General features: G+C 37.8%; 1 pseudogene; it reads left to right on the top strand.

Moving 5' to 3' along the window:
• Positions 1-17,591: 17,591 nt before the first annotated feature.
• On the top strand, positions 17,592-17,710 carry LOC149169388 (5S ribosomal RNA; annotated as a pseudogene).
• The last annotated feature ends 270 nt before the right edge of the window (positions 17,711-17,980 follow it).

A 17,980-nucleotide genomic window follows, 5' to 3' on the forward strand; every position in this document is an offset into this window, starting at 1 on the left:
TCAAGGTTGGTATTTGATGTGAGGTTCAACTTCTCAAGACTGTAGACATTTTTTCACTTGCAGTGTCTCATCTTCATTTTAAGCAAATACAAGCTTCTTTTGTTGTTAACTTCTCACTATCCATTTTCCTCTATTCTAAGCTTGTGCCTGATGTAATGTGTTCTTGATCTCTTAATGTTTAACACTAGATAACTGTCATCTTATCTCTGTGTTAGAATATTGAATGCATCACTGAATAGGTCGCTCAGGTTTCTTTCTATCTAATGCAGGAGAGCTGTCATCCTGTCTTTGCATTAATAGATTAGATTTACAAGTTTATTTAGTAGTTGCAGCTGGCCATCATATGGTCTTGTGTATCTGCTGGTGTGGTTAGTATTCTCCATATTCACCTAATACCTAAAACTATGAGCATTGGTGGTCTAAAGCCTTGTAGTCTGAGGGTGTTCATGCATGTTTGGAGTGAAACAAAGTAGAAGTGGTTATCTGGCTTGAACCAAACCATCATTCATTCCATTAAAATTGCAACAATAGTTGAATTTATATGTTACCAGGCATCTCCGAGCTACAACCTAGGAGAGTTTCTTGGAATCCTAACACAACCATAATGCCTACCGCTCATCGCTCATGTCCCATTGCTATCATTTGCACATCAAATGGATCAAGTGGTCCAACAAGCGCTTGGGAACTTTATCATTTCTCCCTATGATCAAGGGCTAAAATAAGTAGCTTACTGCTCCACCACTCATCAGTTGTTGTGTTATTCCTCTTAAGCTTCTTTCAGCTTTGGTGACTTTCCGAATGGGGGGAAATGTGGAACCATGGCTAGATGAAACCTTTCATGAACTGCAACACTTCAAACTAGGATTTCTCCTCATTTCTTGGGAGTTAACCCGAGTGCCATATACCACTGGAAAAATCTTAGAGATGGCTATTTATCTAGACAATTTTCATGCCCTTTTTAGCAAGTCACTTGCATGCCAAATTATTACAAATATAGACTATCCAAATAATATGAAACCACACAACAATCGTTGACACTAGATACCTTAAACAATAATGACATTATTACCATCATGAAAACAAAACAAGCTTCCCCTGAGCTTGACATCAATGACAACAACAAGATAACAAAAATATCTATGTTTTTCATTGATGGAAACACCTTCAGACAATATTGGTCATTGATGTCTATGGACTGAGGTCACCCTATCAATTTGTTGATTCTCCCTTAGCTTTGACTATCTAATGTATTCTCTCTCGCCCCCAATGAAATTGATGGAAATGGTATGCTCTTCCTTTCCAACTTCATTCTCCCCTTTGACATTTCAACCAAGAGCGATATTTCAACATAACCTTACTACTTTGATGTTTACAACAATGTACTCCACCTGAGACTATGTTGGATTCTATGAGGTCAATACCTTTCAAAACTTTCAAAACTACACAATTATACTCCCAATGTCTAGGATGTGACAAAATATTCTTCCATTCTCCATTATTATTTATTTTCTCTATTTTTGAGGGTTTCTCCCCCTATACCTAGGCTTCTTGTAGTGTTTATTATATCTTTGTCTACTTGACCTAGATTTTCATACATCTTAAGTCAGTCTTGGGATGTGCTAGGTCAATTCTTTCTCCTTCTTCTTTTGTATATCATCCTTTATTCAAATTTTCAATGAATTTTTGTGATTATTAGTTCTTCTAACTTGTTGATTCCTCGAAATCATGTGCATAATTTTTTTCCCATTTAAGTAGCCAATCTGTTATATCATGTGTCTTCCTTTCAATTTCGATTTCGTTAATAACTCTTTTCATCTGAAGTTGTACATGTATCTACTACTTCATTTCTTCTATTAGGCATGTATATTAATGTGGAATTTTTTTTAGCCTTCTGCAGTGCACCTTGTCAATAAGACATGGTGTGATGAACTACAATTGGATATCACTAATTTTATTGATAGTGTGAAGGGGATATTTCCTTCAATATCTTATTGTTTTCTTTTCTTCCTTTTAATACATACACATTATCTAGAGTCTTTATTCCTCTCACCACTTATTTTCCTTAGTATTCCTTAATTCTACATCCTCTAGAGGTTAATGTGACTTCATGTTCTCTCTCAACTATTTGACTTTCACTTAGGATGTTGTGTTGTAAGCTTTTACCAAGTAGGAAATTGTCATCATTAGTGCTTTTATTATCAAGGCTGACTTTTACTTTTCCTATTAATTTAGTTGATGTATTATTTCCAAGAATAACATTGCTACCTGTTAGGGTCCTATGATTCAGAGGATCAAATGATGATTGAATGTTTTCTTTTAGTATTTCCAATTGTAAATAATGTTGTATATTGCAAATGATTTAAATATAAATATATATATACATACATACATACATACATACATACATATATACATATATATGTATGTATGTATGTATGTATGTATGTATGTATGTATGTATGTATGTATGTATGTATATATGTATGTATATATATATATATATATATATATATATATATATATATATACATACATACATAATAAAAAATGAAAAGAAGGTATATATATAAAAAAATGGAATAGAAAAATAAAAAAAAAGAATGAAAAGAACCCCATAAAAAATAGAATTGAAAGTGATGCAAATCCAAATGCCACTACTAGATGAATGTTTTCATTTTCTATAATAAATTTGATTGTTGCGTGCAGCTTGTTTAAAATGCCACAACTCAAAGTCATTGTTTGGGTCACACAGTGTAATCATGATCAAACAAGTTTCAATTTTTGTTAATTAGGTTAGAATAAATAACTTAGCCAAACAGTGTAATCTTGGCTAAGATTAGATTAGGTAAGTTAGATGAAGAAATTAATCTAATAATGTAATCTAGATTAATGCAATTGTAGATTAGTTTTACATTTTGAATAGATGTTTTAGTCCTTTAAATTGCAAAAATAAATAACGGTTTGCAGTCCTAAAGGCACCCTAATTGGTTTTAGATAGGTTAGTTTAGGTAAAATATTGAAGTTGGTGGAATCAAAGTTACTTGCAGATGGTTAAAGTGCCCATATATGGTATTGTTTTTCCAAAGTCTGGACTTTATTGTAAAATTATATGCACGATGAGATATATTTACTGTTGGCATTTAAATGGCAAACATATCCCCTCTCCCGATCACATCATATTTTTTATCAAATGGCTCCCAAGCATTTTTGCGCCCCCCCGACCATGTTTCCTTTTATCAGTGTTGGGGGGGGTGTCCCAAAAAAGTGGTTTCTCTGCCGCACTCCACCACTATGTGTCCCTCTCACATTATTTTGCACCCTACCTCACTTACCACTTACCGCTTATACCCCCCTTCGAAAACCACTCATCCCCACACCGTCTCCTACCAAAGGTCCCACGCCCTTTTACACCTATCGCTTAGCTCCATGTCGACTGACCGTTACAACTTTCCCTTTTCCACTTCCTCCTGTTGCCATTTTTTCCATTGCAAAGTAATTTCTCCCCTAAACAACCATTTCATCTAAAGGTTCCACTCCATTTCCAACTTATAAATTCCTACACTTAACCCTGATCACTTTCCTTCCAAATTCTCATACTCTTGCAGTGGTATCCATCTGATTTTTTCCTCCTTCATTCACAATTCACCACTGATAGAGAAATTACCTGTGATTTCCTTTCCTGAGAAGTTACCACTGTTATCCTCTGCAAAATTCTCAACCCTCCTATCACAATGGCCACCAAGACCAAAAATGATGCCAATGTGATAAACCTTATGCTTTCTCCCTCTGTGGATTTAGACCACATTCCCTTAGCTGACAGAGACTAAAAAATTTCCGAAACACAGTGTGAATTTGACCTATTTGAATTACATTGTTAGTTTCGAGACAACCATCTAGATCAGTCAAATGAAATTGGGATTTGGAAATCCAGATTACCCCTATTCATTTTTCCTCAATCCTATTATTTCCCAAAGTTTTTCCTCAAATTCCAGGCCTTTTATCTCTCAAGCAAAAGAGGCATCATATCCCCTAATGTTGAAATCCTTTTCATCATTACCCCTAAGGGTATAAACCAGATACTGCAGATCCCACACACTGAAACCCTCACCCCCTTCTCAATTGTGGCTCTCAAAGAGATTTACCAAAAACTTACTTTTCCCTTGAGAGACAGAATTTTTGAATTCTTCCTACCAGAAGATTCTCAATTGCCTAAAAAAACCCCCCTTATCCATCTTCTATTTTCCCCCAAAGGACCAGATAGATCATCTCTGTCTTGTCTTGTCTACTTGGATTTTTCTCAGATGAATGGGTAGATGAGCCTATTTTAGGCTTTCTATCCATCCTTTCCATAGAAGAAGGACATTCAGTCATTTTTTACTGTGGTCACTTTCTTGCAGATATCATACATGAACAATTCCTTTAGTTTCTAACTAAGGGAATGTTTATATACTCTTCTATTCTCATGTATATGTTTCTTTTCTTCTAGATAGACATGTTTACTTTTGTAGTCCAAAAACTCAGTTAGGAAGGTGAGCCTCAGTCTATAATCTTTTGGACTTCAATTATCAGAAAGCATTCATAGGAGTATAGGTTTAAAGACTTCATTGACCAGTTCATATATCCAACAACTTATTTGTTGAGCAGCCAAAAAATTCCTAGGATCAATGAAGACATTCAAAAGTTGTTGCATCTCAGTGGGCAGGTGAAAACAGGTGATTGGTATTTATACCGAAATTACATAGATATCAGGGTTTATGGCTCCGAGCTACCACCCTATAAACTACCAAAATACCTTCCTATGAGGATATTTTCCTTAGAATAGATCAAGAAAATAATCCAATCAAATAGCATTCACTTTATGGCAGCCAAGAAAAGGTCACAGTTCAGAATCAAAACATAGATAAGGCCATTTATCTGTAATAGTAGAGCAGTAAGAGAGGAAGCAGACCTCCTTCTAAAACATATGAATTTTCCCCTCAGCTTCACATGGTCTTATGACCCCTTTGGGGTAATATCTAAGCTAAGGGTGGTGCAGAAGACAACCCCTTATGTACATAACCAAAGACCGGAAATTGATAAATATATGAATCAACAGGATTGGGTAGAGAACACATTTTAGGAGGTCGAGGAGAAGGTGTTGTCTAGAACAACTTCAGAGAATCCTACCCCTAGAGAGAAAACTGAGAAAAGGCGAAGAGAATATGATTCTTCTCCAGTAACAAAAGTCTCAACAAAGGAATTCAAGATTTACACGAAGAAAAAAAAGACATGCTCCAAGGTAGATTTCACACCAAGGGAGGAAACACATGGTACTATTGTACTCTCTGGCCTTCATACTTTACAGTTTGGTAGTAGTACCACTGATTCTCCATCATCCTCAACCATTAAAGAGAATCTATCTACAACCCCTCATACAATAGGTCCATTTGCAGAACATAGGCAACTGGACATATTTCAAAGGTACAAAGAAACCAAATAGAGGAATGAAGCCCTCCATGACAACATTTATACTCAATTTAGGAAACAATGTTCCTTAATTGAACACACGCTCATTTCAACCTATGATACAGAGAAAGGGAGAGTGCATCTGGCATTCTTGCAACCTCAAGTACCTAAACCTAAGTGAACAACTGATTTCAAGTAGACCACCTTTGAATTTGAGGCAAAAGATGTCCATCCTTTGGACCAGATGGACATGCATAGGAAAACAGGAGGCATGGTGTATTCAACTTTCACACAGACTGCCATTATTTCTTTTAAGCTTCAACTATCTTTGAATAATGTTCAATCACAGCTCAAACTGGAAAAAATTTCCTCTCTGGCCAAAGATAATAGAATAAAATATTTAGAGGAGATGGTGGTTAAATCAGGCTTTGATCCAAGTAATTCAAAGGCCATGGTAGAGATTATTAGGAAGAAAAATGCTAATATAACATCCTTGAGAAAGAAATTGAAGCTCCCTGCCACTGAAGATCCTCAAGCAAAGAAATTAAGAGAAACACAGATACAAAAAGAGAAAATTATTGAATTTAGGATTATGTGATCCATATCAAGTTTATTGAGAATATTTTCAATGAAAATCACATCATAATTCATTTGTCGACGCGTTTCAAACCTTCGAGTGTGGTTCATTGTTAGGACAAGTTGAAGAACTAGATCATGGTTGCATGTTAAATAGAGAGAGTAGATCATCCAATGGCTATATTTGACTAGGAAACGACTATATTTGACTGGGCAACTAGACTGGACCAACGACTATATTTGACTAAGAAACGACTATATTTGACTGGGCAACTAGACTGGACCAAGGGATAGGGAAAGGAAAAAATAATTAGTTAATTAATTTGTAAGTTAGTTTTGTTATATTTATTACCATATTTGAATAAAGGAAATGCTTATATTTAATTATTAAGAGTATGAATCAATTAGCTATTAATAGGCCTTTTTTCTTATTAAAACTAAATAGATAAATAGTTAGTTAATTAATTTAAGAGTTAGTTTTGTTATATTCATTACCCTAAAAAGTAAATGTTTGTATTTAACTACCAAGATCAATAACCTATTAATAGATCCATTTATTATTATTAAAACTAAATAAATAAAACTTATATCATTAAAATTATATGAAATAATAATAAGAAAAAATAATGAAAGTTTATTAAATAGATAGCCTATTAAGTTAGTTAAATAATTGACCTCATACTAACAGTATTGAATATGTAGCAAATTTCTCCTAATTAAAACAACATGGAAATTAAATTAAAATCATTGAAGAACTAATGAGAAAGAATAGAGATTTTTCTAATAGGTTAGTTAATTCAATATTAATTTTATTTAATTATATTTTAAGTGTTGGTAAGATAAATAGTTCACAACTTTGAAATTCCTTCATCAATGTTTAGGAACAGAAAATTCTTATTTCATTTGTTAATAAAATTATGCTAATTAAAAGGATTTTTATTACCTATTCAAACATTTTGTTCTTATTTTTAATCTAGAAGGAGTGAAAGAGAACTAGTAAAATTAAAATAAAATACTAAAAATTGCATAAAAATCAAAGAGACGAGAAGGAAAAAAAGGAAAACAAACGATCCAGAAGACAAGGGGGAAAAACAAAGAAGACCTCATAGAAAAGAACAACACAAGGGGTGGGGGCAAGAGGGGGAAAGGGCGGCTAGGAAGAAAGGGCAGGGATCCAACAACTGCTAATTTTCTAGCCATCATCCCTATTGAGATTCGTCAGCCTTTTTTCAATTTCTATGGCCTCCCTAAATTTCCATTGATGAAAAGGAGCAATCTTGGCAATGATCCAGGCCTCCTCAATGCCTATGTGATGCTTGGTCTTTTCTGAGTGCTCTTCCAAGGTAGAAGACCGAGTCCTCCCATGTTTAATGTCATTTGAGTGCTCATGAATCCTTTGATTAATAGAATGCCCTGTCTCACAAACATAGGGGGTCCCATAGGAGCAAGGAATAACATAGACACCTTTCATGTCCTTGGGGTCAATAGGGTCTTTTATCGATCTAAGGGAGCTACGGATGGTGTTAAGGGGACTAAAGGTAGAGGGAACACCATCCGTAGCTCCCTTAGATTGGTAAAAGACCTTATTGACCCCAAGGACATGAAAGGTGTCTTTGTTATTCCTTGCTCCTGTGGGACCCCATATGTTGGTGAGAGGGGGCGTTTTATTAATCAAAGGATTCATGAGCACTCGGCTGACATTAAATATGGGAGGACCCAGTCTTCTGCCTTGGCAGAGTATGCGGAAAAGACCAAGCATCACATACGCATTGAGGAGGCCCGGGTCATTTCCAAGATTGCTCCTTTTCATCACCAGAAATTTAGGGAGGCCATAGAAATTGAAAAAAGGCCAAGGAATCTCAATAGGGATGACAACTAGAAAATTAGCAGCTGTTGGATCCCGACCCTTTCTTCCTAGCCAGCCTTTCCCCATCCCAACCCCGCCCCTTGTGGTGTTATTTTCTATGAGGTCCTCTTTGTTGTTTTCCCCCTCATCTTCTGGATCATTTGTTTTCCTTTTTTTCCTTCTCGTCTCTTTGATTTTTATGCAATTTTTAGTATTTTATTTTAATTTTACTAGGTCTGTTTCTCTCCTAGATTAAAAATAAGAACAAAATGTTTGAATAGGTAATTAAAATCCTTTTAATTAGCATAATTGTATTAACAAATGAAATACGAATTTTCTGTTCCTAAACATTGATAAAGGAATTTCAAAGTTGTGAACTATTTGTCTTACCAACCCTTTAGATATAATTAAATAAAATTAATATTGAATTAACTAACCTATTAGAAAAATCTCTATTCTTTCCCATTCGTTCTTCAATGTTTTTAATTTAATTTCCATGTTGTTTTAATTAGGATAAATTTGCTACATATTCAATACTGTTAGTATGAGGTAAATTTTTTAACTAAGTTAATAGGTTATCTATTTAATAAACTTTTATTATTTTTTTTTAATGATATAAGTTTTATTTATTTAGTTTTACTAATAATAAATGGATCTATTAATAGGTTATTGATCGTGGTAGTTAAATACAAACATTTACTTTTTAGGGTAATGAGTATAACAAAACAAACTCTTAAATTAATTAACTAACTATTTATCTATTTAGTTTTAATAAGAAAAAAGCCCTATTAATAGCTAATTGATTCATACTCTTAATTATTAAATATAAGCATTTCCTTTATTCAAATATGGTAATAAATATAACAAAACTAACTTACAAATTAATTAACTAAATATTTTTTCCTTTCCCTATCCCTTGGTATAATCTAGTTGCCTAGTCAAATAGAGTCGTTTCTTAGTCAAATATAGTCGTTGGTCTAGTCTAGTTGCCCAGTCAAATATAGTGGTTTCCTAGTCAAATATAGCCATTGGATGATCTACTCTCTCTATCTAACATGCAGCCATGATCTGGTTCTTCAACTTGTCCTGACGATGAACCACACTCATTGGTTCAAAACACATTGACAAATGAATTATGATGTGATTTTCACTGAAAACTCTTCTCAATATAAAAGAGGAAATGTTGAAGCTACTGATGGAACAGAGTGCACAAATTAAAGAGATGGAGGTAGAAATGGACAAACTCATCAAGGAGAAAGAGCAGTATTCTTAGCTCGCTGTGGTACCTCTTGATGCAGTTCCTATTGCATTAGTACTTCAAACATGCATTTCTACATCAACTACAACAATAGGAGCATCCACCTCTACAGCACTCTCTACTTCAACTACAGATGATTATATCAAAATGGCCCAATTGATGGAAAATATGTCAATACAAGGAGAAGAAATAAAAAAGCTATGAGAGGATGTGAAGGTCCTCCAGGAACAGAGCACTAGATATGAAAATTCTCTCCTAACAGAGCTGCAGAAATCCCAGAGGCTTACCCAGAGAATGTAATAGATAGAAAAGGAAACTGCCATGGGTAATACCCTAGCCCAGGTTAAGGAGAACATTTGGAAAAGGATAAATGAAGCCATGATAGAAATCTGGCCATCTATACAGATCATATTTGAGCAGAAGGAATTAATTGAGAAATCTAATGAAGCTATTGAACAAATCAGAGAGTAGTTGGGTGATAAACCAAGTGAAGCTACAAAGCTCATTAAGTTCCTCAATTCCAAAAACAAGCAGGAGCTAGAAGAATTGGAGATTGAGGATAGGACTGAGACCATACTAGAGGTAAAAAAGGTGTTGACCAAAAGAAATTTGTTCAAGCAATTGTAATAAAAATGCTAAGTTTTGGACATAGGTGTACAAAGGTTCTTCATCAAATTGGAAGTCCTCTACTAAAAGGGACTTCCCAGTTTACTAGTGTTATTAGGAAATCTACTGTCTATGCAGAGCTGCTAGTCCCACTGAGACAGGTAGCTATCTTAGAAACAAACAGATTAAAGTTACTTTCATTTTCCTTTATGAGAAGTAGATAGGAGAGGATCAAAGAATACCAACCTTGATCTTTCGCTCGGTTCTTTTCTTATTCCTTCTCCTCACTGACAGGTCTTTGCTGCTTCTCCCTTGACCACTCCACTTCAAAGAGTACCTGTAAAGTCAAAGTAGCATACTACCTTCAAAGTGCAGAGATCTACAATCATAAACAATATAGGACCAGATATATATTGACCAGAAAATGCATATACTATTAGACATACAAGAATGTGGAGGAAAACTTGAATAGCTTTATTGATGTAAAGATTAGAAGAGAGGATTACAACCCATTGATCTGACCCAGCATCATCCTCCCAGCATGAAAGCCCTTCTTCACCTCATGGAAAGCTTAGATCACACAACACTATGATATTCCACCAGGAAACAAACAACGCTTCCTTACAAGATACAAAATTCCAGCCTCTGGATCTCTGGGATGAGGGATCCATATATAGATGATTGCAGGGAGGTGAGTTAGCTTCTAGGATTTTGATTAGTGTCTTCTCTTTGATAGTTCTTGATTCCACTTGGAGATTGATGATCTCTTACTCATCCCTGGGTGAATTCAGAGAGGCAAGTGTCACAGGAGAAGTTTCTGGAAGATTCCATGATCATCCACCTCGCAAACTGTCTCTGCCATTTGTCCATTCTTGCCCATCGCACCCTATAGAAGGGCTTTCCAATATGCATCACACCTTTTACACTGGGAAGGTGAGATGCATCACACCCTTAGCACTGAGCAACCTGTATGGTCTAGTTTTGACCAGTTCTGAGTAGTTTTCTATGGAGAACTTCTGGGAGATGATGTAATCAGCTGACCTTGTTCCTTTAGGGCATGAAACAACACTTTTAGGGACTTAGAAGCCCTTGGTTTATGGACATATATGATTGGGGTTGCAGTGCCCAAAAATGTCTATAACAGTTGCCCCCTAAAGCATGAGGTCGTTAATCTTTTGATGTCAGGTGAAATTCTTTATCATGAGGATCCGAGGTTTTTCGAACTGGAAGGTGACCTGTAATAAGATACAATATAATACATTATCTTCATAGCATTTTCATGATCTAGCTGAGGTAGGCATTCCCATGCTAAGCTTTATAAATTCATTTTCATGTACATAGGACAGACAACTGTCTGTGCGGTAGACTGATGATTCTGATAGAGACATCATCCTTTGATTCGGATGATCATCTATGCAACAATAATGTACATTTGATGTCTTTATTTTTCCTGAATATATCGTAGCCCGGATGGATGAAACTAGATCTGGGGCCTTCAAACTCGTCCAATCTTCGCCCGAAGTACAAGTTGATCCATGTGAAAAATTTTATGGAGTCGAACATGGAAAGACATCGCCTGATTACCAGCCAATGATGTAAGTTGTTAACAGGTGCAAGAGGAATCACCGATAATGATGATGACCCTCAAGGTACGACAGTACAATTCACGTGGTGTGAAAATGGGACTTGGCGTCGAACACCACAAAAAATCTCTCGGTCGAAGGCCATTGACGTAAACCTGTCGCCGAAAGTGAGAAACTTACCATTGAGGCATGCAAGCTTCAAAGTACTGAAAGGGTTGTTCCTAGGTCGACTTCTTGGATAATGAGCTGATGTCGACAAGAAGTGACCCATCGTAGGAGGGCGTTAATGAATCCCACATCTATGACATGGAACGGACAAAATGACTTTTGGAGGTGAAAATGATCTGATGATACAGGGTTCAGGGTGGCAGTCATGAAAGAATGAAGCGTAAAGGTATTGTAGCGGATGAGACACAAGATGGGTTGGTGAATTCTCTAGTCGACTTCTCTTGAACATATCGGCGACACTAAAATGGATTGGTAGCATTAACCCCAAAGATGGATGGTACGGTGGACCAATGGTAATATGACCGGTGAACGGAATAACCCAACTCGACTCAATCATGGTGACGGAGTGAAAGTGTCATGTTCAAGAGCGACTCGCTACCAATAAAGTTTCTTCAAGTTTTCTTCCCAATTTTTCCCCAGTCATTGCTGACCAGTACCTCTTTATTTTTATCAAGCTTTAGGAGGATAACATAATCTTGTTCTATAATTTTCCCTTCGGACAAACCCGTCGCTATGTTTTAATGAGCCTAGCGACAATGAAACTCGTTCTTGTCTGCATGGACAAGTTTGTTGCTATTGATTTTAATGACAATGACAACTCGGTCCTTTTTCAATTTTAGAGAGTTTGAAAAGGGACGGAAAGGAAACTCCAACGATCCTTTTTTGTCATGTAATCCCTTAAGTCCGAAAAAGTATAAAATAATATGAAAGGGATGAATTTTTGATAGTTTTAACGAGCCGAACAAGACAAGCGTTCGATCTTTTTGTGAAATAATCCCTCAGGTCCAAAAAGATTAAAATATAGAGGAGGGATAGCACTCCCGGAAGCTTTAACGAGCTGGAGAGGCCAACTGCTCGACAATCTTTTCATATTTTACAAGTTAGGCGAAAAGAGCTTAAAGGAGACTCGTTTCTTGAGGAACGAGTGATATTTTTGGGTAGCAATTGATTCCAGGTAAGGTTTGGAATTTTCCAATCATGGCAGTGTCACAAGGATGGCTAGTAGAATCACTCTTCGCAGCGGTTCCTCAAAAGGGTAAACAATCAAATGGAGGTGAATGATCGGCTAAAACAGAGTGGAGGTGATGGTAAGAACATGACCAGGGATTAAAAAGCTAATGATAATGTGTTCGCAATGGTTATTTACCAGAGGTTGGTTCATTTTTTTTTATTTTTTAAATGAGCTTAAACTCTAGGGGAACGTTTGCTCATTGCTTAGGTTTAATTTTTAACGAGCTTGAATTTCACATAAAAACTGCTCGTGATAATGGTAATTGATTATTTGATTCAATGTTAACACTTTGTTCCTTCAACAGTCGTACTACCTATTCAATTGCTTCATCAAACTGATTAGAAATGAAAATACATGCTTGAAAAATGAGTTAAAACACCAATACTTTACTCGAATTACGTGAAAAGTAATTTAAAAGTGGTTTTTACCTCTCATTTTACCATTTCATTTGAACTTGGGTTTGTTGGAGCTCTTGAGGTATTTTCCCCCCTGATTTTCACTAGCCGATTTCGAGAGATTATGTGGACGATTCTTGGCACCATCTAGACCAGGTAGGAGCTAAACCTGTGCTTTTCAGTTGCATTCTTTCCTTTTTGAATTTTGAGCATGTTTCCCTGTTCTGCTGAGCCCCTAGGGTTTGAATAATTCACCCTGGCTCCATCGCACCCTTCCTATATCGAAAGGTGTGATCCATATTGGCCTGGCCATTGGCCAGTCAGTATGCATCTCACCCAATATGTTGCTGGGGTGCGATGGGTGCAAGAAGGGAAACTTTTACACTGTTTTCTCATGGAATTTTTGCCTATTTTTTGCCAAATCAGGACCCTGACTCTTCTCTTGTTTGTTTTGTAGAGATTCATCGGAGCAAAATGGTTGTTACATGGCAAGAACACGAGCATGAAGAAGAGGACATGGTTGCTTTACATGTCCCGGGTACGGTAACTGCACTGCGGAATTGTGGCTTGCTCAAGTTTTTCTGCATCTCTAGCATGAGGCAACAAATGAACTTGTTGCAATATTTCCTCGATGCATGGGATCCTACCAACTAGGTATTCCAGATCAGAGGAAAATTCATCCCCTTGACTGCCATGGACATCTATTTTTTGACCGGTTTATCGAGGCGTGGTGCCTCTCTCTCATTATTAGGTTCCGCCCATGGGGGCGAATTCGTGAGAGATTACATTCACCAGTACTGCAGAGAGGGATCTCAGCTGAGTAGGGACGACAAGATCAACGTCCGAGAAGTCACTGATCGGTCCTTGAGGACCATTCTATTCACTTTTGCTAGACTGGCTGGTAGTGCGGCTCTTCACATGGCTAACAGGTCCTATATGCAGTATGCCTTGGAATGCCTTGAACCAAAGGTGTTCAACTAGTGTGACGCAGTACTCCCTGTGATGAAAGAACAACTGACCAAGGTAAAAAGTGGAAGATCCAAGAATTTCGGCTATGGTTCTATTTTGACTGCTTTCGCCTTGGAAAAGATCCCACTAATGCAGCCATAGTACATTTCACTTGGTTTACCTCCACCGACTAAGCCACGGATGCAGAGATGGGTTGACCTCGTGGCCCAACATGCTGGTCAATCCCAAGTTTCTTTCTTTGATAACTTCTTTGAGTGGTTTAACCGTTAGGAGATGGTTTATGCCGAGTGTCCATATGCTGGTATGGATTTTTGAGGTGACCCGGATTTGGTGCTGCCGGCTGGTGAGCAGTGGGGTGCTATAGGTAAATTCTCTGACCATATCCCTATTTATTGTTTTTATAATGTTCTTATGTTTTCTTCTATCAATGCTAATAAAAAACTCTTGTGCTCATGCAAATATCGGACCAGTGCGACCAGTAGTACACCTGAGAGCAGCAGCTGCCGCTCCAGCAGAAGAGGTTGTAGGGAGGGCTATCCTTTGCGACCCGGATGTGGCCGAGACTCTTGCAGCATTACAGGAGCAGGTCAAGGGTCTCACTCTTGGTATCCCGGATGTGAGGACCGATGAGTTTCCTTTGAGGCTGCAGTGATATACTACTGGTGTTCCATGTTAATGGACTAGGCTTTGACGCATGATTGCACAGGCGGTGACTTGCTATCACCAGCATCATTAGACTAGGGTTCCCCCTAACATTTTGAGTTATTGGTCATTTGACCGATTTTTTCTTGATTGCAGAACATTATGTACGAACCATAAACAATTATATATATATTTTTTATTTTTGGAGCTTTATTTTGGTTAAGTTACATGATCTTGATGCAAATATTGATGAAATGCTTCTTTTATAAATGTTGCAAATGTCTATCTAACACATAATCGGCCAATGAGTCTGTTAATGTGTTTAAGTTTCTGGAAATATGCTGGTATTGAATAGAATCAAGTTGTCTTTCCAAAATCTTGACCCTTAGGAACATGCGATAGATAGCTGGATTCCGTACGAAGTAGATACCGATGAGTTGTGAGTCTAGCCTAACGACCAGTTGGCGTATGCCATGCGTAATGATATCAGAGAGGAGTTCTATCAATGCACTGTATTCAGCGATGTTGTTCGTTGACCGACCAATACATACCCCTTTGAAACTTACTAACTCGTCGTTTGGATCAAAGATGGCCTAGGCTAGAGAAGATAGGTTCCGCGAACTACGACTCGCTCCGTCGGCATATCCAAAAAATGATTCCAATAGGTTCGACATCTGCAACACATGCAAAAGTGGATTACCTAACCAAAACAAATACCCTTAGCGAAAACAAAAATGTAACAAAATCACAGGGGTTACTATACTGAGCTAAGCATAGTAACGCTTAAGGTACAACCTGTTGCGGGGTTGCACCAATGGAATCCCATCATAATCCACTAACTCGTAGGCTCCTTTTTCTAGTACACGCTTGACAATATAGGGGCCCATCCATAAAGACTTGAACTTACCTGCTCCCAACTTATCAGAGTCCTGGTCATAAAGTAAGACAAGGTCACCTTCTGAGAAGACACGAGGTTTGACATTCTTGTCGAACTATGCCTTGACTCATTTCTTATGGGCTTCGTTAGCCAAAGCGTCATCATGACGGGTTTCATCCAATCAAATTAGTTCCAAGAAACAAGCCTCCTCTTCTGAAGTTCCAGGGAGAAGGTCGACTGCGAGCTTGAGGGACGAGATTTCGCACTAAACTAGTAAGATCGCTTCCAGGCCATACACTAGTTGAAAGGGTGTAAACCCGATTACATTCCTCACCAACGTCTGGTATGCCCACAAGGCTAAGTACAGGATCAGGTGCCAACTCCATTTATGGACTCCGATCATCCTTTGTAGCATGCGCTTCAGGACCTTGTTGATTGCCTCAACTTGTCCATTAGCTTGCGGATAATACGGAGTAGAGCTGTCGTGGGACAGTCCTAATTTGGCAGCCAACTCAATCATCATGTGATTGCGAGAATACGATCCATGATCTGTAACTATGGCCTATGGAACTCCAAATCTGGAGACTACATGATTGAAAAAGAAGAGGGAAGCCGTTTCGCTGGTGTTGTTTAATGTAGGCATCGCCTCGGCCCATTTGGTAAACTAGCCTACTGCGACTATGATATACCCATGCCCCCCGGCCGAGGTAGAGTTACATGTCATGAAATCTATGCCCCATTTGGCGAATGGCCCAACAACAACTACTGGTTGCAGAGGTGCGGGTGGTATTCTGGTTTTGCGATCGAAGATTTGACAGGCATGGCAACGTCTTTCTATGGTTACGCAATCTTTGAACATTGTTGGCCAGAAGTATCCTGATCGTAAAATATTTTGCATTGTAGTGTAACCAGATTGATGCCCCCCACACACTCTTGAATGGCAATCATTCAGGACTTTTTCGGCCTCCTCGTGGGTGAGGCACCTCCACAGAACTGTATAGACACCACGACGGTAAAGCGTATCACCGACGATCATGTAGTCTTTTGCTTGGTATCGAATGCATCGTTGTTTCGAGTGGGAGGTATTAGACCTATATGTTTGGGTTTGGAGATAGATTATTATGTCTCCATACCACAGATTGCTTGAAGATATCAAAAACAAAGATTCATCCATGAGCGCTTCTTCTGATGTTGCATTGTTGGATGATGACGGGAGATGCATAGTAACTCCGTGAAAACCAGGGCTTTCTTTGATTTGGATTTTATGAATTCCAGATCAAACTCTTGTAAAATTGCTATCCATTTTGAATATTTTCCTCCTAGCAACTGTCGCGACAATATATAAGTCATGGGGTTGCAATTTGACAAAATGGTAGTTTTTTGAAAGAGGACATAGTGTCGAAATCTCTGTATCGCTTGAACAGCTGCGAGAGCTAGATTTTCAACGTAGGAGTATTTGCTTTCCATATCATTTAAGTTTCTACTCAAATAATATATAGGATGCTCAATTCCATTGTCTTCTTGAACTAAAACCATTGTGATGGTCGTATTTGCTGTAGCCAAATACAAGTTAAAGTCTTTTTGATAATCAAGAGCATACATTAATGATGCTTTTATTAGGGATTCCTTTAAAGCATCAAAGGAAGCTTGCACGACCTAATCCGAGATGAAGGCTACTTATTTTTTCAATAGACGAGTATAACCTTTAGCAAGTTCGGCATAATTTGGAATGAACCTCCTCAGAAAGTTCGCTTTCCCTTAGAGTTTCTGAACCTGAAGCAAATTTGAAGGTGGAGGCAAATCAATGATTGCCTGAACCTTACATGGGTCGAGATGAATCCCATCCTTTGAGACCACAAAGCCAAGTAAAGGACTAGAACTAACACAAAACACACATTTGTGTGGATTGAGTGATATCTTGTAGTGTCAGCATCATAGATATATCGCTCTCAAATGCTGCAAATGATCGGTCCGCTTTTGCGAATGAGCCGGAAGATCATCGAGATATGGTTGAACGATGTTCTTTATGTCATGGAAGGCATAATTCATTTCCCTCTAAAATGTTTCCCCTGCATTCTTTAAACCAAAGGGTAGCTTGCGATATGTGTTCTTTAAACCAAAGGGTAGCTTTGCATACTAGAAAGCCCTTCTGTAGGGTGCAATCATACCAACGTTAATGCAACGGATCCCATCAGAACTCCGCAGTTAAGCGCGCTTGGGCTAGAGTAGTACTGGGATGGGTGACCTTCCAGAAAGTCCTAGTGTTGCACCCTCCCTAGTGGAGTCGCAATTTTGTTATCGGGAAATCTAGTGTCTATGCAGAGATGCTAGTCCCACTAAGATGGGTAGCTATCTTAGAAACAAACAGATTAAAGTTACTTTCGTTTTCCTTTATGAGAAGTAGATAGGAGAGGATCAAAGAATACCAACCTCGATCTTTCGCTCCATTCTTTTCTTGTTCCATCTCCTCACCGACAAGTCTTTGCCACTTCTCCCTTGACAACTCCACTTCAAAGGGTACCTATAAAGTCAAAGCAGCATAA

The sequence above is a fragment of the Pinus tabuliformis genome, chromosome 4_2 (assembly GCF_031772625.1).
Source record: "Pinus tabuliformis cultivar Carrire ecotype Pingquan chromosome 4_2, CPIR1, whole genome shotgun sequence".
Taxonomy (NCBI): Eukaryota; Viridiplantae; Streptophyta; class Pinopsida; order Pinales; family Pinaceae; genus Pinus; species Pinus tabuliformis.